Below are 22,185 nucleotides of genomic sequence, written 5' to 3' on the forward strand. Positions count from 1 at the left end.
GGCCGAGGTCACAAGCCCGTCCCCGAGGGCCCTGGTTCATTCGCAGGCAGCAGTGTTCGTGTGTTGCTTTGAAATAAAGACAACCACTGGCTGTCACGGCGCACGAGCTGCTGAAGCAGGCTGGGCAAACGGAAAAGAAAAGGCACTCTCTTTGGAGGAAGGTGGCGGGCCTGCTGTGCACACTCACCTTGCTCCCGCCCGTGCCATGGAGCAACCCATTCTGGTGGGTCTGCTTGCCCTGGGATCTTTTGATTAACTGAGAAAGGCAGGCTGGGGGGTGCAGGGGGATTGAGGAGAGAAGAGCCAGGCCACCCATTAGACCTGCGATGCTGGCTCTGACCGCGGTAGGAGCCAGCCTAGGGGCACAGTACCCCTGCTGGGCTGCGTGGGGCTCAGAGGGCCCTAGTCCTCACCGGGCACGTTTGCTCTGCTGCTGGGAGACAGCTCCTCGTGCAAAACGGCCCCCGAGATCCTTCATGTCCTCGGGGTCAGAACACAGACCTGGGGAGAAGCCCCAGCTGGGAGGCCCCTGAGGCCTCTCCACCTCCCAGCCACCCTGTGGACGGGCCCAGACCTGAGCTGGGACAAGAGGAGAACCAGGTGGGGGCAAGAGAAGGGAGAGAAGCCGGCCCAGCCCAGGCAGGGACATCGGGCCACAGACTCCGCAGGGAGGCCCAGGAGAGCCAGATCTAAACCCCCCGCATGGCCGGGCGGTCTCTCGTCCTGTGGATGCGGCGGAGTGGAGGCGTGGTGGTGAGTGGCCATGTGAGTCCAGCTATAGACAGTGGCATCAGCTGTGAGCCCGGTGTGCTGTGAGTGGGTCACAGGTGAGGCTGAGATCCTGGGGCTCGCAGCCCTGGGGGAACGGCCACGACGCTCCCCTCCGTGTGCAGGACCTGAGCGGGCCTCCCTGCTTCCTGGGAGCTGTACCATGAGAGCGGGGTCTTCTGGAACTCCTCCCGAGCGTCCTGCCTGCCGAGCAGCCAGACCCCGGGTGCTGAGGAAGGTGCAGGAGGGGGGATGGGGTGGGGGGGCGCCTGACTTCACAGCAGCGGTGACGGCGCGTCCGGGCACGGATCGTGTTCCGCAGCAGCCACGCCAGCAGCAGGGTGCTGGGGACCCTGGTTTGCTGCGGCCTTTCTGAGATGCGGCTTCTGCCTCGAGCGTGCGCGGGAGAGGACTGAGGTCAGAGAGGCTGCGGTTACAGCCCTAGGCTCTGCCACACACAGGCCTGATGACTTCAGACAAGACCCTCCAACCTCTGGGCCAAACAAGGGGTGGACCAAGGGCACGCGAGCTCCCCGCCCCCCCAACCCGCCGTCCCGGCTGTCTGGAATAGCTGGCTCCTTTCTGCTTTGAGGCAGGACGAGAAGCTGCAAGGTTTGGTTGGTGACTGTTGTCACAGCAAACCCCGGGAAGCCCCGACCCCACCCTCTGAAAGTCCTCAAAGGCACCGCCTCCTTGGCCAGGGAGCCAGTGTCACCTTGAAAACACTGTTGACAAAATTCAGCTGTTGCAGCCACGGTGAAAACCTAGACCCCTCTGCAGAGCGTCCCAGCCGGTGGCATGTCCCACCTGCCGGGGAGGAATGTGACCATCACAATGGGGCAGTTATGTGTCCTGCCCAGGCTCCAACCCAGCAGAGCCCGCCCTATGCCAACATCCAGGGCGTGGTGCTGCGCCTACCAGGCTCTGGGCGCCGGGTCCCACCCAGCCTCTCCCGGCAGCTCACGCTCCCCGAGATCTCAGCGCCCAAGGAAGAATGCTGCACGGGCCTGCCGGAGGCCTGGGCGCCCCTCTGAGGATAGCGGCAAAGCCGAGGACAAGTTCAAAGCACCATGTGAACACATCATTCCAGCGTGAAGTGGTTGCTCGGGGACAGACAGTCCCCCTACGCCAAACTCTGTTCTCTTGAAGCCCAGCCCTGGGCCAGTAGCCTGGGCCGCCTACTTAGGTACAAGCTTGCCTAGGTAACAAAACTCCAGAGAGAACCATCCATGTGGCCTTAGGCTAGAGGCTGGAGACATTCGTCAGCACCCCAGTCCAAGAGTCTGGAGTGACTTTGGAGTGGAGCCCCAGAAAGTCAAGCTGCTTCCATCAGATCTGTCGTATCTCGGGTCTATCCAGCCGTGTTGCAGCCCACCCACCCAGCCAGTCTCCCCAAGGCTCTGCGGCTCTGCAGTCAGGAGCAAGGGCCCCCTTCTCTGGTGCGGATCTTTGCTGGTATCCTCTAGGGAACTCCAGGCAGCCCTCACTGTAGGCAGAGGCCCTCCAGACCTGGGTGGCGGAGAGCACCCCAAGGCGCTTCCAGCCACACCCAGCCCCAAGTGCCCACCCTGCCAAGGGGCGAAGAGGTCACAGACCCTCGCCAGCTCAGGGCAACTCCTCCTTGAGCTGCCAGCTGAAAACCAAACCCCCCATCCCTTGGGAGACTCACCCGAACTCAACAGATGCCCCATCTCCCTGCACACGCCTCCCGCCCTGCCCAGCCGAGCCTCAGGCCATGAGCCCCATCCTGTCCCCAGGGACCAGGGCTTCCTGTGCCAGCCTGCAGCAGTGTGGGCCCAAGGGCAAGGCAGGCCATGGGGGCGCCGTGGCCCGAAGCAGACAGTGCCCTGAGAAGGACCGGCTATTTCCCTCCCTCCCATCTTCCTGGGCCCCAGCTTGCCCTTGAACCCCTGGAACCAGGAAGGCCTCAGGTACACATGGCCCGAAGGAGGAGCAGCAGATGGGGTCAGAGAACCCGGACCCGACTCTGGAGTCGCCTCGTTTGCTCCAGAAATGGAACAGTCCTTGCCAGCCTGACCACTGGGCCATCGCAAGGGTCCTACCAGAAAAGGGGTGCAAAGGGGGGCTGCTGGCATCCCCCCGACCATAGAAGCCGGCTCCCTAGTGGCGATGTGCTGGCCGGCACAGGCCCCCTGGGCCCATCCTCCCGAGGCAGCCCCCCCGGGCCAGTAACGGGCTGACACGGGTCCCAGAGCAGCCCCGGGCTGGGTGTGGGGGCGTGGGGGGAGTGGGGCGTCCAACCCCAGGTGCTCTTCACACGGCGGTGCTCCCCGGGGTCGGGCTGAGGCCAGCCTGGCTGCTTCCTGCACTTCCTACAGGTTCCTCCCAAGAGCTGCCGGGTCTCCGGGACCAGATTCTGCGCTCCAGCCCTGCCTCCATGGGACCAACCTCAGACGGGAGACGGAAGCGCTCTGCTCTCCACAGCTCACCCACAGCGCCGTTCTTTCCAAATAGGCGCGCTCCGAGGTGGCCCATCAGGTCCATGCGTCGGGACCAGCCTGCCTCGCGATCTCCGGGGAGCAGCGGCCGTGGGGAGGGCACCTCTCCTTGGGTCAGCCTGCGTCCTCACCCCAGGCCCAGGTAAAACATCTTCTCTGCACTGTGCTGGGACAGGACCCGGGTCCCCCAAGGCACACAGGCACCTCCCCCTTTTCAGACAGCAGGGTGTCAGAGCGCCCCGACTTCCCTCTTCCACACCAGCCTTCCAGCCTGGCACGTTTGCTTTTTCCTTATGCCAGCTCCTCCTGGTCATCTAATTTCCTGGCTCTCTTTGTGTGACTGATTTTGAGGGAACCACCTTGAAAACAGGGGCACCCCAACAAGCCTGACCAGCCGGTCAGTTCGGCCAGACCAGGTCCCCGCCCAGCCAGGGTTCCTGGAGCCTCGGGGGCCCCTTCTGCTGAAGCAGCTGGGCTTGGGCGCTGGCAGACTCCGGGCACTTCCTCCCCAAACAGACGCCTTCTCGAGAGCAGAATCTCCAAGTGTCGGGAAAACACCAGGCCGTGAGGATGGCTAGCGGCCTGGAAATTTTCTAAGTCTCATTTATGCTGGAGGCTGGCATAGAGACAACTGAGGCGGTGGTGAGGCATGCGGTTTCCTGGGGTGGTGCTGTTTTGTTTTTTTAATTATCTCAGATAAGAGGAAAAAAAAAAGACACTGGCTTACTTGGGGCCTATCTTTAATCCATCTTTGGTAAATCTGAATTTTGCATGAAGGCTAGACTGTCGCTCACAGGAAGCCCCAGAGCCTGACACGTCAGGTGGTGGGGCTGCCCCGGGTCAGAGCTGTAGGTCTGGCTGGAGGTGGCCGAGGGTGGTGGATGCAGCCAGCCCCTCGCTCGGGGCCTCTCATCTCTGGGCTCAGGACGCAGAGCCCAGCACCACTTCCTGCTCATCGGGCCCAGTCTGTCCCTGTCACACGCTCACCTACGGGACCCCCACAAGAGGCAGCCCCCTCGAGCCCAGACTGCTCCCCTGCCCTTGGGAACACAGGAAAGGCCGGCCATGCAGCCCAGAGAGGGAGGCCAGGTCACCGAGGTCTGAGCGCAGAGAATGAAGCTGCCAGCAGGGGGGAGGTGCTAGGCCCCAGGGAGCACCATGGATTCACCCCTGGACACTCAAAAGTTCTTCCCAGACCACAGGCTCTAGAATTGGGCAGCCGGGGACGGGCAGGGACTATCTGTGGTGGTACATGGACGGCCCTGGCCGTTACTGGGAAGCCCTGCCTTCCTGGGTCATTTCCCCAGCTCCTCCTCTGCAGAGGCCACGAAACGTCTCCTGAGCACCCAAGCCCTGCAGGCTCCTCTTCGTCCACTAGAGCCCAGTCTGCGTCATCCCTGCAGGAGCCAGCCCGAGCCCGCTGGACCCTGCTGGGCCCCCATGGCCCTGACCCACACCCCACCGCCTGGCTTGGGGCCCAGGTCACAGAACGTGCGAGAGCAGCCTGGTGGTGTGGAAAGGAAGGACCCTACCGGGTTGGCCCCTGGGAGCTCAGCTTGTGCATCCACGTAGCCCGGAGGTCGTGTCCTCCGAACAGTGGCCAGCCCTGCAGGGTCTGGAGCCCCACACAGGAGCCCCACCCCCTGCCCAGGCCACACTGTGGTGAACGCCCTTTCTTCCTATTTATTTATTTATTTATTTGGCTTCCCTGGGTGATGGCACACAGGATCTTCAATCTTCACTGTGTTATGTGGGATCTAGTTCCCTGACCAGGAATTGAACCTGGGCCCCTGCATTGGGAGCTCAGAGTCTTAGCCACTGGACCACCAGGGAAGTCTGATGAACGCCGTTTCTGCACCAGATCCCGGGGTCGGGGGCGGGGGCAGCAGATGGACTGCCTGGACACAGAGGTGTGGACGCTGACGCCAAGCGGCCGGCATGCTCACAACTGGGAAACAAAACATTCTGTTTCTGCGGTGTGTGTTCCGGCCAGCACACACTCAGGACAGGACTTGTGAAACCACCTCGCTCTCAGCTTGGCGTGGAGAGGATTCTTTGCCTGACAAAAGTCAAGAGATCTTTCCAAAGCACACAGGACGCTTGGCGGGGGGCCGAGGTCAGCGTGTGGCCGGGACGCTCAGGGACATATGGGGACTCCAGGGGCGGCTTCTGCCCTGGACGCGGGGGGTGCTGAAGGTGGGTCCAAAGCCCAGAGCCGACGGTGGGTCCCCGGGTTCCGAGCCGCTGCTGGGAACTGGGCGCCTCCCACGGCCACACCAACGCAAGGGCGACGGGACTGTGGAGCGCTGGGGCTGGCTCAGCCCCGCTCCAGGAGCTCCACATCTGCCCCCTCCCATCTCAAGAGAGGCTGGTTCTCAAGTTTTTAAATGGAAAATTAAAGCAGGTGAGAATAATCAGGAAGCCTTAGTGAATAACAATTAGGCGAGACCAGTCCCACCAGTTCCGATACTGGCTTCCAGAGAAAGGCAAGGCTTTCCGGGAAAATGAGCAGATCGTCAATCAGTCGAGCAGCCTCACCTGCAGATTCAGAGGACTGAGGCTGGGAGAAGGGAAGAGACGTGCCCGAGATGGTACCGCACCCAACAGTCACAGAATTGTCTGGAGGGTTAATTACATCGAGACCACGCAGGAGGCCAAGGAGGCGCTTGGCAAACTGTGATCTCCCCTGTCCCTCCTCCGCCCACCACGCTGTGTTCAGGCTGAGGGAGGGGCGTGGCTCTGTGTGGAGAGCAATGCGTGACCAAGGCATCACGGGTCAGCGCTGCATGGCCCAGCAGTCAGGGGGCTCGGCTTTGGGAACAGAACCTATAATACAGACGGTCAAACCCACTGTCCTTTTTCACCAAAACTTGCTCTTAGAATTCTGCAATAGGACACAGCAGTTACACAAAAGGTAAAATCCCTAGGAATAAAAATGTAAGAATTGGCAAGAGAAGTAGGAAGAAAACCTCATAGAACGTAAGAGTGGACTTGAACAAACAGACATCCTGTCTTGTGGACAGGAAGACTCGACCTCAAAAAGGTGTGAATTCTCCCCAAGTTATTTCATAAATCTAACACAATCTCAACCTGCAAAGTCAACAGCAGTCCTCGACGCCCCCTCCAATCTCAAAGTAAGCAGATTCTCGAGTTTTTAACTCAAAAGTAAACAGGTAAGGATGATCAGGAAGCTTCTGTGAAGAACACTTAGGAGCGCCTCGTCCTGGGCTGTGCTTAATCACTCAGCGGTGTCCGACTCTTTGCCACCCCATGGACTGTAGCCCGCCAGGCTCCTCTGTCCATGGGATTCTCCAGGCCAGAATACTGGAGTGGGTAGCCTTTCCCTTCTCCAGGCGATCTTCCTGACTCAGGGATTCAACCGAGGTCTCCTGCATTGCAGGTGGATTCTTTACCAGCTGAGCTACCAGGGAAACCCTGAGACTAGTTCTACCAGATGCTAAAACATATGGCAGAGCCTCAATAATTAGGAGCATATTACTACGTGAGGACACACAGAGACTAATGAAATAGAGAATGTTCTGAAATAGCCCCAGGTTAGCATGTCATAAAGACGGAATCTCAAGGCAGAGAGGAAAAGATGGAATTTTCAATAGCAGGTATTGAGACCAATGGACAGACATATTTAAAAAGAGAGAAAAAAAGGTTGGCTCCATATTCAGACTATATACAGGATGAACTCCACAGAGACCAAATATTGCAATATAAAACCATAAAAACACTAAAAGGAAATACAGGAGAATTCTTTTATAGTCTTGGGATAGAAAGGCCTTTCTAAAATTCAAAATTCAGAGCCATAAAATAAATAATAAATTTGATAAAAATGTATACATGTCAAAAAATGCCAAAAGCACTGGTGGGAACATAAGATTGTGTACTCACTTTGGAACAGAGACTGGCAGCTTCTCAAAATGTTAAAACACAGAGTTACAGGACACAGTAATTCCACCCCAGGTTTATAGCCAAGAGAAATGAAAACATATGCCCGTACAAAAACGCGCACATCAATGTTCACAGCAGTGTTATTCATAATATCCAAAAAGAGGAAACCGCCCCAATGTCCATCAATTAGCAGCTGGATAAATAAGATGTGGTAGGGGTATTTTTCGGCCACAAAAAGGACCGAAGTACCAACACAAGCTGCAGCATGGATGATCTTTAAAATCACCACGTTGCTCAGTCAAAGAAACCAGTCAACGAGAGGCAGCATTATTGTATGATCCCATTTATATGAGAGACCCAGAACAGGCAGATCCAGGAAGACGGAAAGCAGATTAGTGGGTGGCTGAGGGCGAACAGTGACTGCCAATGGGTATGAGGTTTTTTTGGAGGGGAGTGATGAAGCTATTCTAAAACTGACCGTGGTGATGGCTGCACCGTTCTGTGAGCACACGGAAAACCACTAAGACTGTTCGCTTTAAACGGGTGAACGGTATAATGTGGATTCTATCCCAATAAAGCTGTTAAAGAATGTCAGAAGACAAAGAACAAATCAGAAACAAACATTTGCAGTTCACAGCACATGCAAAACTAACCTCTCTAACGGACAACTGGGGCTTCCCCTGGTGGCTCAGATGGTAAAGAATCTGCCTGCAATGCAGAAAACCCAGATTTGATCCCTGGGTTGGGAAGATCCCCTGGAGAAGGAGATGGCAACCCACTCCAGTATTCCTGCCTGGAGAATCTCATGGAAAGAGGAGCCTGGTGGGCTACAGTCCAGGGCGTCGCAAAGAGTTGGGCACGACTGAAGTATCTAACATATTTCTGTACCCTCAAGAAAAAGAGCAACACCTCCATTTTCTTTTAAGGGCACATGAATACAGTGGAGGACACATGAGTGACCTTTATAAGATGCTCAACTGACTAGAAACTAAAATGACACAGAGAAACCACTTTTCACCGCTCTGGTTGGCAAAACCCACGTGTGAGCAGGATCTCTTGGGGCAGCGGCGGGGAAACGGACCACCTGGTGCATCCGTCAGGGAGCGCGGCCCCCTCGGCGTCACCTGGGCAACAGGCTCCTGGACGAGGATGCACCCACAGAGGACACACCTGCACACGTCTGAAAGGACCCGAGCAATGCTGAGAAGGCTGCTCGCGGCCCGGGGGTCCGCAGCCAGGGTCTGGGAAAAAGAAAGTGGGGCAGGCCACACAACAGACCCTCCTGTGCTGGAAAAAGGCAACCAACAGTTGGGCTCTGACTCAGAAACACTTCCAGGGTCTATGATTTAAGACAGTGAGATGCAGAAGGCTAGATGTTAGCCTGCAGTCTGCCATACAAGAAAGGAGAATGAAACAAGAACGCTATTATTTGCTGGTACTTGCATAAAGGAATTCTGGAAGGATCACAAGAAACAACCAAGGCGTTAACCTGAGGCCACGGGGGATGGGAGCAAGACTTCCCCTGTGTATTGTTTTAATTTCTGAACATGTGAAAATGCCATCAAAAAACAAAATATGTGTGTGCTTATTTTAAGAGGAAGGGACACTCTAAATTAGGAATGAAGAAAAAGGATGACTCACAGGCCAAAAAAAATCTTACTGAAATGGTCACTCTGATTTTCAAAAAAAAAAAAAGACCCTCCCCACAGGCTGCAACAATCTCCAGTTTCTCCACCAAAGTTCTTTTTGATTTTCCTTCTCTCTTATTGGCAGGAACATTGGCATTACCAAAAAATGGTACTTTGTGCAGATGGAAAAAAAAAACAAACCCATACAGGGTTCCTACACTTAATAATCACCAAATTAAATCTGAGTTTCTCACAAGCTCAAGACGGGAACACATCAGGAAGGCTGCCCCTTGAGTGGCAAACAGCCCACACATGTGCCAGCCATCTGCATGTGGGCGGTCAGCCGTGCGGGCCTTTTCCCGGGGCTGGTAGGCGTGCTCACAGACGCAGGCTGGGGGAACCCCTTGGAAAATATCTCGTTGTTCTAGAGCTTTGCAGGGCTCCCCGCCCGCCTGGAGGTGGGGGCTGGTCTGGGAGGCTCTTCCCGCTCTGTGGGAGAACACTGCCCGGCTTTGTGGGTGACCTCAGGCCGCGGCTGGGGCAGCTTTGTGCCCCAAGCCCAGCTTTCCCCGGAGAAGGCCTGTCTCAGCCTGCGCCAGCCTTGTCCAAACGGGCCAGTGCCGGCCATTCAGAGTGGCTGCCCAGCTCCGCCCTGAGGCAGGGCGGGAAGGAAGCTGCTTGTCCATCAGAAGTAGTTCGAGGGCAGGAGCCCCCTGGGGTCCGCGACAGCCTGGGTCCCCAGGGAGGGTTAGAACACACGCTGAGGATGGACGTGTGGGCCGGGGTCCGGAGCTGCGGCGCGTGTGAACACGGAACACCCCCCCCGACCCCTCCCCCCCGCCACCTGTCGTCGTATTTCCACACCTGGCAAAGAGATGAGAAGCACAGATTAAGTTCAAAGTGTCTGATTCGGCTGGATTTCCTTTCTGTTTGGTGGGGGAGAGGGGAGGCTCTCTTCGAGATCTCCTCCTCAACGATAAAATATAAATCATAAAGAAAGGCAGGCAAACCCTACGGAAACACAACTGGCTGGTTTATCTGCTCCAACAGGACTCGGCGTGGAAAACTCCAGAAGTGAGCCGCCCTCATGCCCTCTACAGACTGGACCAAGCGCACCCCTCCCACTGGAAGGACCCCCAGAGGATGCCCTGGGCTCACACTCCCACCCTCTCTGGTTTGGTTCTGCCCCCCTTCCAAGCTCTGCAGCTCCAGGCCCCTGGCTCCCAACTTCAGGAAGGACGGTGTCCGAGCAGGGCCCAGAGGCCACCTGTATAGCCAGGATCCATCCCACACCATGGGCTCCGGCAGTGTCCACACTGACACCAACGGCCCTGGAGGAAGAGTGGACTTCACAGCAACGGCCATGTGGCACTGACCCCCCGCTAACGGGCCCAGGCCAGAGGGCCGCGGAGGAAAAAGAAACGCACGCCCCGTGTCTGCTGTCTGTTCCCGAGGCCATCTCCCGAGGCCAAATATTGGAAAATCCAAAAAAAACTTGCTACCGCTGGGCTGAACTCCAGGCAAACCTGAGGCCAAGGGAGCCTACGCCAACCACCTTAGGGTCATCCCAGTACCCCTCAACTCCAGGGAGCCAGGACCCCAGCTGGTCCTGGACACCACCATTCATTCGCTGCGCACTCGGCGCCCGTGGATGTCGCCAGGCTGGGAGGGCAGGCTCGGGGAATGGGGTGGCTGCAGGGCCCCAGGGAGGGGGTTTGTCCCCGCTGACCGGACCACCCACTCGGCACCCTGGTCTGCCCACGTCCCTGAGCTGGGCACAGCAAGGCTGCTGGGAAGAGGTCCCAGAAGGCCAGGAGACAGTGTCTGACTGCCTTCACTTCTAATGGCATCAGGTGAGGGTTCCCCGGCCAAGCCCAGAGGGGCACCTCACGGGCCACAGAGCTGGCCATGTCACAAGCCACAAGGCCCACTCCCTTGCTCTGTGACCAGGTCTAAGATTAGGGTCCAAGGGCAATGGTCCCCCTCCGCCCCTGGAGGCAGTGTGCCTGAGGGACGGTGAGCCCCACCTGGGGCGTCAAACACAGGCTCTGGGTGCAGCGCCAGCCTGCAGAAGGCGGGGGACGACTGGCAAGCCCCAAGGGCTGTGTGGCGTCCAGGACGCCCCGAGGGGTGTGGACACCTGGCTCCAGCCTGTCGCACACTGGGCATGTCCCGGGGAGGTCCTGGGCCCGTGTCCACAACGAGGGAGGCTCTGGTCCTGCGTGAACCTGGCTGCCCCGCCCCGTCCATTCAGGCTAACTGTATGCACTAAGCTCTCCGGGGGGGGGGGGGGTGACCCCCACCTCAGTCAGGATCGCCCCACTGGAGAAACCTCTCTCTCCCCTCCTCGCCCCCCGCTAAAGGCCTCGTGGAGCCACCCGGCCCCCACCCACGGGCTGGCGGGCAGCGTTCTCGGGGTGGGGGGGGCTCCGCCAGGGAACAAGTCTGCTCGCTGCAGGCCTGACACCTGCAAGGGAACGAGGGCAGAGGCTGAACGGAGGGCTCAGAAGGGGCACCCACGCGCGGCGGATTCCCGCCTCGGCCTTGGCAGACTGCTGTTCCCCGAGGGCCTCCTTGTGCAACCTGAGTTGCTCTTTCCCGTTTGCAAAATGGAGAAATACAGCTGCCCGTGTGGGGCGGTAACGGGGCTCAAGCGAGATCAGCACAGGGCCTGGCTCAGCGGGACCACCCCCCCACCTCTTCGTGGTGCCCAAGCGCAGCAGGACAGGGGGGCAGAGGGCCAGCCCTGGCCCGGGGCTCGGGCAGGCGTGGCGGACAGACAGCCCTACAGCTGCCTCCATCCTGCCCGGAAGTGATCGGGAGAGCAGAGCTCCCAGGAGCGCTGGGAAACGCGAGGCCGCGCTGGCCCGTCCCTGATACTAGAGCCCCGCAGGGGCGAGGGCAGGCGGCGGCCAGTGGGGCTCGGCCAGCGTGTCCCAGCATGCCCGGGGCAGGGCAGGTGGCCACGGACATGCCCGCTGGCGGTGGGCACGGCAGGACATTCCTGGGCACATTCCGCCCCTGTGGGCCTGGCCGCCCCCCCCCGCCCACCCCCTGCAGAGCCCAGGCTGAGTGGCAGGGACGCTGTGTGGGCCCCTGGTGCTCCCGAGCCCCAGAGGCCCTGCTAGAGGACCTCCTATCCTGGGGACATTGTCTCACAGGCAGACAGGACGCTTAGTTACGGGAAGGGTCGGGCAGAGACTCACCCCGGGCTCTTGCCCACCAGGCACTTTTCCTGGGATGGCCTGTATTCTCACCCGTGTAAGTCACGTCTCTCCGGTCATATCCATCACTGCAGCAGGGCAGGGCCGACGTGTCGGGGGCGGGGGGGACCTGAGCACCAGAATGGGAGCCCAGCACACAGCCAGGAGCCCTGGAGTCCCAGCTCCGCCCCAGTGCCCTGGGGTGAGCTACGGTCTCAACCCCTTGGGAGCCCAACGCCGACCGCGTGGAAGACCCAGCTCGGGGCCCCAGTGAACTGACAGAACACACTCCCCGCTTAGAGGCCGGACTGCAGGCTAGGGAAGGGCTGGCCAGGGCGGGTCCCTGTCTCTTTGCTTTTCCCAGGGACACACCTCAATACAACTGTGAATGTCCCCATGGGCTTATTTTCTTCCTTTTCTATTTTTTCCCTTTTGTTCATCACTGTTTCATCGTTGGACGGGACATGCAAATTCAGCACTGGCATCCCAAAACCCTCAATGTCCAAGCGAACACACCTGAGGGGGACACGGGGTGAACCTCTTGCTCCATTGTCTCAGCACCTAACCCCAAGAGGCGGCTCAACCAGCACTTCCACGCACAGGTGGAGAGATCCAGGGGACCCGTGCTGGGCCAGGTTCACCCCCAGCTCTGTCTGCACCCGTACCCATCACCCCTACACCTCATGGCCGCCAGAAATGCCTGAATTGGCAGTGGAAACCCACCCCGATTTCTACCCTACAGGCACCCCCGGCCAGTCTCACCTACGACTTGGTAAAGATTCCCAGCCACGACGGCCGAAGACCCTTATGACCATGAGGGCTCTGCGATGGCCCCCAGAGGAATGTGCAGGGCTTGGAGCAGCCCTAAATCACTCTCCAATCCAGATGCTCCTTCACATAAAGAGAGCCGACCCACGAGGCTACCATAAATTCCACCCGTCGTCCCTGGAATCCTGCCTTGTCCCAGGAACAAAGTCAGGGTGTCTCTGGGGGTGAATGCTCATGTCCGCACATCTGTGCAGCCTCTGATGAATGCAGGACCAATGTCCACTAAGCCCGCTCCCTGAGCTTCGCGGGGCTGTCCCACTGCACAAGCCCCTACATGCGGACGGGGGTTTGATGGTCCCTGGAGGCTCAGGAATTGCCAAGACCACCCAGGGAGCAAGTGGGGAGGATCTGAAACCCCGGCATCTGACTCTGGGACCACAGGCTTGGGTGCAGGAAGGAGAGACGGCGGGAAAGGACTGGGGTCTCCACAGGGCAGATGCCTTCGGGGCAGCAGCCCCGCCAGGGGCGAGAGGGAGGGCAAGACCAGGCTGACCCCACGTGGGGCCAGGCCCAGAGCCAGATGGGAGAGAGGGGCAAAGGCCGCAAGCATGTTACTCTTCCCTGGAGTCAGCCCCGGGTGACGAATGATGCGTCAGGGGAAGTGCTGACAGCACCAAGGAGGACAAAGCAGGAGAAACCAGGCAGTGCCCGGAGACAACGCCTGGGTGCTCACAACATCCGGCATCTTTTGAGGGTCCCGGCTTGGCCCTCACTCGCTTCTCCCCTTTAGATATAAATTCGTGCACATGTAAGTGTGCGCACACCACAGTCCAAGCGGCTTCAGTTCCAACCACGACTGATGATTCATGGAGTCAGTGGGACTCGAAACTCTCTGTGTCTGTCCTGGTCCAGACGGCTGAGGTGAGCTGTGACGGAGCCCCGATGCGAGGCGAGGTGCCCTCCAGGTACCCGCCAGGGGCGAGAGGGAGGGGATGCCCAGGCTGACCCCATGTGGGGCCAGGCCCAGAGCCAGGTGGGAGAGAGGGGCAAAGGAGACCTCAGCTTCCGGGTCTGGGCCCCAGCCTCGAGCTTAAGACCATCATCGGCTGAGCCCAAGTCAGGAAATGAGCCTACTTCTCTCTTGTAAAAGTGTCTGATGACTTGGAAAAAGCACAGAACCCATGGGGAAGTCCCTAACTTTCCATCTGCAAGTGGCTACTGCCAAAAGGAGCTGCCAGACGCTGTGGGTCATCAGCTGAAGCCCCAGTTCTCTCAGAAAGCGGAGCTTTGGGAGAGGCGGTTCTCAAATCCCCAAGGGAGACGCCCCAAGGGCCTTCAAAGAAAAGCAGCCCTGGGGCCGGCTGGCCACGAGCAGGCTGAATCCCTGCCCCGTGGACCCAGGAAGAGGGCCCCTTCTCCACCCTCTGTCTTTCAAGCAGATGGACGGGTCTTATTACCAAAGTGTGCGTTTATGCTCAGTTGCTCAGTTGTGTCCAACTCTGAGACCCCATGGACTGTAGCCCCCCAGGCTCCTCACCATGGGATTCTCCAGGCAAGAATACAGGAATGTGTTGCCATTTCCTTCTCCAGGGGATCGTCCCGACCCAGGGATCAAACCTGCATCTCCTTGGTCTCCTGCATTGGCAGGTGCATTCTTTATCACGAGCACCACCTGGGATACATACTACTGAAAAGACAGCTGATAACATATGCCCCTGGCCTGGGCGCCTGCCTTGTACACATTTCTCCAGAACCCCTCGCAGGCAAGTGTCAGGGCTCCCTCGGCAGAGAGGAAGAAAATGAGGCCTGAGGAGCCTGCTGAGGTCACCCAGTGATGGGGCGCCCTGGGCTGCTCTCTGGACAAAATGACATAGGCAAGTGCAGGCGTGCACACGCGTGTGCAACATGCTCAAGTGCATACACACAGAGCCCTGCACACTAGGAGGGAAAACGAGCTCGGGGGGCCCGACTAGCAGGTCATGACGGCTGCAGCTAGGGTCGGTGACGGTGCGCTCAGAGCACAGAGCGGTCATTCTTCTCCGTCTTGAGGACACGGACCCTACCTCGGCTCATTCGCAATCTGCCAGGCAGGCAGGCCAGGGGCGCTAAAGAGGCTGGGGCTCCAGACGAGAAGGGGTGAGAGCCAGAACCGCGTATGTGGACAAACCCACGGGGACGGGTGATCCCTAGTGCCAACACCTCTCCTGGCCGTTGAGGCAAAAGCAGGCCAGCTTCAAGGGGGGCTGGAGGGGGCAGAGAGATTCTGCCTTGACAGAAGGGCTGCCCGGCAGAGCCCAGATGGCCCTAGAGGCCACCTCCTCAAGCCTGGCATGTCCTCTCTACAGGAGAACCGGCCTGGGGTGGGGGACCCCTGGCAGCCCAACAGACAAGCACTCGGGCAGGCTCACAGGCCTCCCCCACTGCATGACGCCCACCAGGCCGACGCCCCGTGGTCACCAAGCCCCCAAGGGTACAAGGGCCCCGAAGCCCTGTACATCGGCAGCCCCACAGACACACACACAACGTACACTCACAGAAACCTGGGACCAGGGCGGCCTTCTTTGTCTTTTGCACTTAAAACGGGGGCCTCACTGCAAAACTAAATATGAGCTAAGAATTCTGCCCCCCACCTCCAAATTGTCCCGGCGGGTGGGGGGGGATCCAGAATAAACCCCCTCAACTGCAGCACAAAGTTCCCGAGAGGCGGCCCAACTGCCTTTCTCCTTTGCCCTTTGCCCTCACGCTGCCTCCTGCTTTAATCTCCACCATTGTCCCCTCGAAGTGAGACCTCATAGTGTTTTCGTGAAAGCAAGAAAAATTGACATTCCTGAAGGTATTGTGGGACCTGTCGAGGCGGAATCGCTCACATATGCCCCTTTTTTTTTTTTTTCTCACTGTTAGCTTGAGATGATCTCAGAGAAAGAAAAACGACAGAAAGACATGCACAAAACACAAACAAAAAAGTCCCTTCCTCGACGGCTGATGAGAAAGAAAGCTGTGCTTCGCGGAGAGGGAGAGGAGCCACCAACGGTCAAGAGCTCGGGTTAACACAGAAGCACAGAACCCAGCGCCCCACTTTCCCAGCTCCAAACAAGAGAGCAACTTCCAAGTGATTCAGGAAAAAAAAAATTAATTGCAGCTTTAGAAATACCCTTTCTCTCCAGCAGGACCCTGGGGCCCTGGGCGGCCCAGCCGCCTTGCGGGGCTCCCGGCGGTGACCGCTATTCACTGCTCGCAGGTGGCCGATCAATTTCCCAGGGTTTATCAGCGTGGAGATCGTGGCATGCTCTTTCAGTGAGGGCTGCAGGAACCCACACGGGGCCACTTAAACCAGTCTGAAGCTGTGAAAGGCTCCATCACTCGAAGGCCGGGCCTGGCCGCCCAACAGAGCCCCCGGAGGGCTGGCGGGAGGGCGCGGGGCCGCGAGGGGGGGTTGCCAATTAAAAACCCAAGCCCATGGACCTTTCTCTTCCTCGTTTTCATTCCTGCAGCTACAACTGTGTCCACTGGCAGCAGGTTCCAAAAGCGAGGCGGCCGCATTCGCCTCCCAGGGTTTGAGAGCTGCCATTCCCAAACGAGGCTAATTAAAAGCAGAGTCCCTCCCAGGCTGCTCCTGGGGCAGAAGGAGGCCTCGGAAGACAAGGCCTGACTGTGAATGCTGGACTCTTCCGGGGGCGGCTGGCACCAGTCTGCAAGGACTGGTCCTCTTCAGACCATCACCCCACCCTCAGGGGCAGAGGGCCTCTGGAAGGAATAGGGCCCACCTGGGCACCAGCCCCCGGAAGAGCCTGGCTCCTGGGGCCTCTGGAACCTTCCAGCATTCCCTGTATGTACCGGAGGGCCCCCCCCCCCCTCCAATCTGCTCAGGAAGAACCTGGTGTGGGTAGAACTGGGCAGCTTGCACAGCTCTGCTCGGGGGTAAATTCAGCCCCCATGCCTGCAAGCTGACTGGCCTGGGGTCACTGACTATGCAGACAGTCATCGTCAGGGGAAGAAGGGACCCGGGTTTAATCACCTTCTAGCTGTTTATCCGAGGCCTGGCCTCTCTGCCCCTCTGGGCCTGTTTCAGCTGAAAGGGGTGACAACGGAGGCCACCCGGCAGAGCTGCAGGGCTAACACAGCGGGGGCCCCATGCGAAGCCGCCCCTGGGGACAGCCAGCACTGTGACCACTAACCACACATGACCAAGTGCCCACCACCACCCCCTCGGAACTTCTGCCAGCAAAACAGGGAGCTTTGGCTCCACGAGGGCAAGATCAGAACCCCCAGAAGTGGGGCAGGGGATCCTCCCTGCCCCCCTCCCTCCCTCTCCAGTGCCCTTGAGAGTTCCAGGACAGCTCCCAGCCCAGCAGTGGAGGATGATGTGGGTGGCAAGTCTCAACGCGCTCAACGAAATGCGCATTAATTCCAGCTGACCTGCATGGCACTCAGCAACCCTTCTCCAAATTACCCGGGTATCCGGGTGGCTGAGCGAGGTCCTCCCCCCCAGGAATGTCTCCGAGAGGCCCCATTCAGAGGTTTCTGGCATAGACAGAGGCCGGGGCGACCTCCCAGGGATGCTCAGGGGAGCTATGGTTTCCCAGATGGGGGTGGTGGTGGGAGGGGGCACCTGGAGAGACCCCCGAGGCCCAAGAAAGTGACCTGAGAGGGCAGGTGGCAGTGATGGGAATGGTGGGGCGGGGGGGTGCTGGGGAGGGCAGCCTGGTCGCCCTTTCTAGCCAGAGCTGCCTTTGGTTGAGGGGCTGGGAGACAGAGGGTGTGGAGAGTGCAGCCCCTCGGCGGCGGACCCAACAGGCCCAGAGCATCCATCTCCAGGTGGAACCCATGGGGCCGGTCCCTCATGCTCTTCCCCGAATGAGAAGGCAAGGAGCTGTGTGGGTGGGGGTTCTGCATGCAGAAGTCAGCCCTCAGGGGCAGCTGCAGAACGAGGAGGAGGCCTGGTCTCACCAGGGGAGCCCTAGGGTGGCCTTGTAAGCAGCTGGGCAGAGCCCTCAGTGCAGGAAGAGGTCGCTGGGTGGGCCATCCCCGGGCTCCCGAGGCTTCCATGCACGCGGACTGGGTGGCCTCTCCTCTCCAGGCCTCAACCTGGAGATGTCTGGGGATATCTGGGACAACGGTCTGGCTTCCTTTTTCTCTTTCAAGTTAAAAAAAAAAAAAGGAACTTTGAGAATTAGCATAAAAGTAACATTAATTCTAACCCAGCAGCAGCTCCTCAGGCCCTGCTGAGAGATCAGTTTGGCCCCTGAGACAGGCTCCAGGGCCAGGGGTGGCCCTGGTGCGGCGGTGGACAGGGCCAGCTCCGAGGGCAGACAGGTGATGGTAAATCGAGTCGGGCTTGTGCCAGGCAGTTGCTAAGATCTCCCCGAGAATCCTGAAATCCTGATTAATGGGCGAGATGGCTCGGGCTTTGGCAGGGGACTCAGGCGCCTTTTCTGATGAAAAGCAGCGACGCACACCGCGGGCGGCTGTCTGGCGAAGTGCCCGTCTGCCAGGCCTCCCTGGAGGGGATCGGAGGTGGGGGGAGGTGGAGAGAGACCCCGGCATCGCCTGGGAGCCAGCAGGAGACGTGGGCCAAGAAGCCATCAGACAGGGTCACGGTCCTTCACAGTTCCTGGGCCATCTCCCCGGGGATGGGAAGAACAAAGCAGATGAACCCGTCCTGGGGGCAGGGGCGGGGAGGGGGGGGCAGGCCCGTGCCGCCTGTGTCTTCCAGTAACCGGACGCCCGCCGCCCAGCCGCACCCACCCTGCAGGGCACCTGACCCGAGTGGGCACCGGGAAGGCACCTCTCCTGTGCCGCTGCCTGGTCCAGAGGGATCAGATTTCCCAGCCGCGGCTAGAGCGTGTACCAGGGCCCCCGGGTCTGCAGCCTCCTGGGAGGTTGAGGTCTTTTCTTTCACTGCGGTCGGCAGCCTCCCCTGAACAATGTCACCTCTGGATGACCATCCCAGCTGGAGCAGAGGGAAGGGGGTAACCCGCGGGCACCTGTGGGCAGACAGGGCTTCTCCAGCACAGGACGGCACCCCCCCCCCCGCCCCCTCCACGGGAGAACGATCGAGTCCCAGAGGTGACGCGGCCGAAGCTGGGACACACCACCCTGGGGAAGCACAGCATCTCTCCCTGTTCGGGACGCTTGGCTTTCTTCCTCTGAGGCATCCGCTCGGCGCCTTAAAGAATGATTCCCACTTTGGCTTCCAGGCAGATGAGCTAAATCTGCTCTGGCTCCTGAAACGGGGTTCAAACCTCGTCCCCAGATCTTCGGCGCCTGACGGGAAAGGCGAGGAAGTACACATCCTCCAGCCATACGGAGAAGGACTCCGAGGACAAACAGCTGCCCCAGCCCGGGGGTCTCCCACTGACACGCCACCACCTCCATCTCCTCCCTCGGCCCTTCTGCTACAGGCCTTTGGGACGTCGGGCCCAGGGCTGAAGGCACGAGGTTGGGCCCACCAGGGACACAGGGGTTTATGGGGACTCACACCCCTGCCCTCCAGCCCGGGTGGGCTACGGTCACTCTACGGCCCTTTCCCCCAAATCTCCTCCTGCTTCAGGGAGACCAGTCTGCACCCGCTCGCCTCAAGTGAACCTGACTTCTTTCTGAATTGTCATGGGGTGACTCTTATGGTTACAGGAGGCTGGAAGCAGGTATTGGGGCGAACAGCCAATGTCTCTTCCCCACCATGGGAGGGGGGGCCTGTGATAAGCATAGAACCAAAGAGCCAGGGCACAGACACGGTTCTCTCCGGGTCTAAGGTGCCCCAGGGCCTGTGGTAGGATGACACGGTCTACCTCCTGGCCAGCATCAGGCCCAGCAGAGCAGGAGGGGACCAGCCTGGCCTCTGAGGAGTCCAGCTGGGGCAGGCCGAGGCTGGTAAGGGATGGAGGGGCCAGGCTCAGCGTTTGCTGAGCACTTGGCTGGGCCCGGGCGCTCTACCAAGCACCTTTGAAATACCATCTCATTTAATGTCCATTTCCCCGAGAGACTCGACTTTATTATTATAAATGGGGACTTGGAGCCCTGGTAACGGGAATGAATGGCTGGCGGAAAGCCACAGCTGGCTGCCCCCTCCAAGCAGCTGCCCGGGCCCACCCCCGCCCCCAGGCCTTGGCCATTTCTCGTGATCCTAACCCCACCCCTGACAACCCAGTGCTTCAGAGCCTCAAGCTGGATGCTGATTTGTCCATTTTGAGGCTGGCGGGGGTGGGGGGAGTTAACGGGGTGGGTGCCCCTTCAGGCGAGCAGGCCAGAGAAGGAAGGGAAGGTGGCCAGCTGAGAGCCCATCAGGGACTGAGTCCTGAGTCCCGAGCCAGCTACGAGAGGACGAGTGAGTGCCCGGACACACGGCGGTAGACCGAGGGTACCTGCCCGGTGTCCCAGCCGGGGCACAGCAGAACCCGGGCACCAGGCTGCAGGTGTTGAGGGCAGACCCAGGATGAGCCAAGGAAGTGCGGGCCTCAGGCTTCCAGAGAGACACGAAGGAGGAGCTTTCAGACTCATGGCACTGTGCTGGGACCACGGTTCCCCGCCAGCGCCCAGACCACCGGGGAGGCCAACGACGGAGCAGGCTGGTAGCTGGGCTCGGCTACCAGTCAGCCGGCAGCGTATCGGGGTGGGGGGTGAGGGCTGGAGGGGAAGTGGGTGTGGGTAAGGCAGTGTCAACAGGAAACACGCGGAACGTGCCCGTGAGCGGCTGCCTCCCCTGGACTCCTGCCTTCTCGGTTCTCCTTCGTATACTGAAAAATCCGCTTGCCTCTGCAGGGCCAAATGGTGCACTCTTCCTGCCTCCTGAGAAGGCCCTCTTTCTAGGGGCACCGGGGGCATCGAAGCTTCCGAGAAGCAAAGATACGGAAGGCTCTGGAAGCCTTTGCAGGAAGCCCCCAAGTATGAGGGGGACGGATGGGCACAGCTGCCCTCAGACCAGCATGCCCAGCAGCCACGAGCCCACAGTCTCTGCGGAGAGGAAGGCAGGGAGCAGGGGTGGTACCTGGGGGAGGATGGGTGAGTGCCAGCCTGCTGGGTTCTGGCCGAGCTCTACACCTAGCCTGCCATAAAGCCGTCCCCATCACCTTCTCTCCCCAGAGCCTCCATCGCCCCGTCTATGAAATGGCAATCACAGGTCTCCGGTTCGCTCGCCTGACAGGATGACCACGAGACCTCAAGGATGATGGTCTTCCTGAGGCTCAGGAGGGGAGGACCCGCGGAAACAGCAGCAGCAGGCCGCGCCTACACCCCCCTGCAGCAACAAGTCCTGAGATGCCCTTCTTGTCTTCACCGAGCAGACGAGCAAGCGGACTTGAGAGAGAGGCTCGGCGGCTTGCCCGCGGTCCCGCCACTGGAACGCGGGTGCAAGCGCCCGCCGGGCCTGCTCCGGGCTTCTCTGGCCACTCAGAGGGCCTGGCTGGGATTAGCGATCGTGGGAAGAAATGCCCTGGGAAGGGAGCACAGCACCCCAGGCCCCGGAGGAATGTGCCGCGTCACTGGAGGCAGTGGGAAGCGCCTGCCACAACAGGAGAGGCACGGGGAGGCGCCGGGGAGTCAGGAGGAAGCCAGTGGGAGAGGAGAGCCCCATCCTGCCAATGTGCAGGAGCAGCTGCAGGCCTGCTGGGGAAGGTGCCAAGCGGGGGGAAGGGCCAGGGCTGGTGACCGAGGCCGAGGAGGGGCAGCCGGCTCACTGTGTGACCCTGGGCAAAGGGCCTCGCTCCCTGGGGCCTCCTTTCACCCCCAGAGGCACAGACACTATTAGACAGAGGTCCCTTCAGGCTCAGAGGATTATGGTGCCAACTAGCACTGCCTGCATCTCTTATCCTCAAAGCTGGGAGCAGAGAAAGCAGTCTGGGGGACTAGAAGTTTGCACACCGTTTTCCTAGAGGAAGATGCTGTTGTCTCAGTGGACCCCAGCACACCGACCTGGACGGAGGCCTGCGAGTTGTTTCTGGGACCAGCTTGGCACCCTCGGACCACCCGCCTGACCAACCAAGACAGGAGGTGGGTGGAGAGGGTGCCGCCCGGCACGTGGACCCAGGCACAGAGGCCGCGGCAGGAAGCAGGAGGCGGCCCACGAGCGGGCCCGCCCCCTTGTGAGTCAGCGGACTTTTTTCTCCACTGCACACCAGGCAGTCTTGCCAAACTCCCAACAACTGCACAGATGTGGCCAACGCCAGTTCTAAGCAAACTTTCCGAGCAACCCCGAGTCTGCGTGTGCCCCACTGTGTGCGGGACGCCTGCCGCGTGAGGTGCCCAGCTGCAAGGTGGCAGGACTGGGGGCCAAGGAGCTGCCCCCCAGAGCGCAGTCTCACGGTGCCGTGTGCGCCCTGACACGTGCTGGGAAGTGTGCACTCCACCCCTGCTAGTCCTTCAGGCTCCAAAGGAGCAGTCAGGGACTGGATGCTTAATTGTCCCACAAACGATGCCATACATCTCTGGTCCTCACAATGCCTCCACAAAGCACAATATTGTTAG

The 22,185-nt window shown here is 59.7% G+C and overlaps 1 protein-coding gene and 1 non-coding gene across 5 annotated transcripts in view; both read right to left on the reverse strand.

Annotated features, from left to right (window-relative positions):
* FAM53B (family with sequence similarity 53 member B) overlaps nucleotides 1–22,185 on the reverse strand; it is a 112,433-nt gene that overhangs the window by 5,455 nt on the left and 84,793 nt on the right. The window lies entirely within an intron of this gene.
* On the reverse strand, nucleotides 4,989–5,060 carry TRNAG-CCC (transfer RNA glycine (anticodon CCC)). The gene has a single exon. It is a non-coding gene; the product is annotated as a tRNA-Gly (tRNA).

Source organism: Dama dama, chromosome 15, assembly GCF_033118175.1.
Source record: "Dama dama isolate Ldn47 chromosome 15, ASM3311817v1, whole genome shotgun sequence".
NCBI lineage: Eukaryota > Metazoa > Chordata > Mammalia > Artiodactyla > Cervidae > Dama > Dama dama.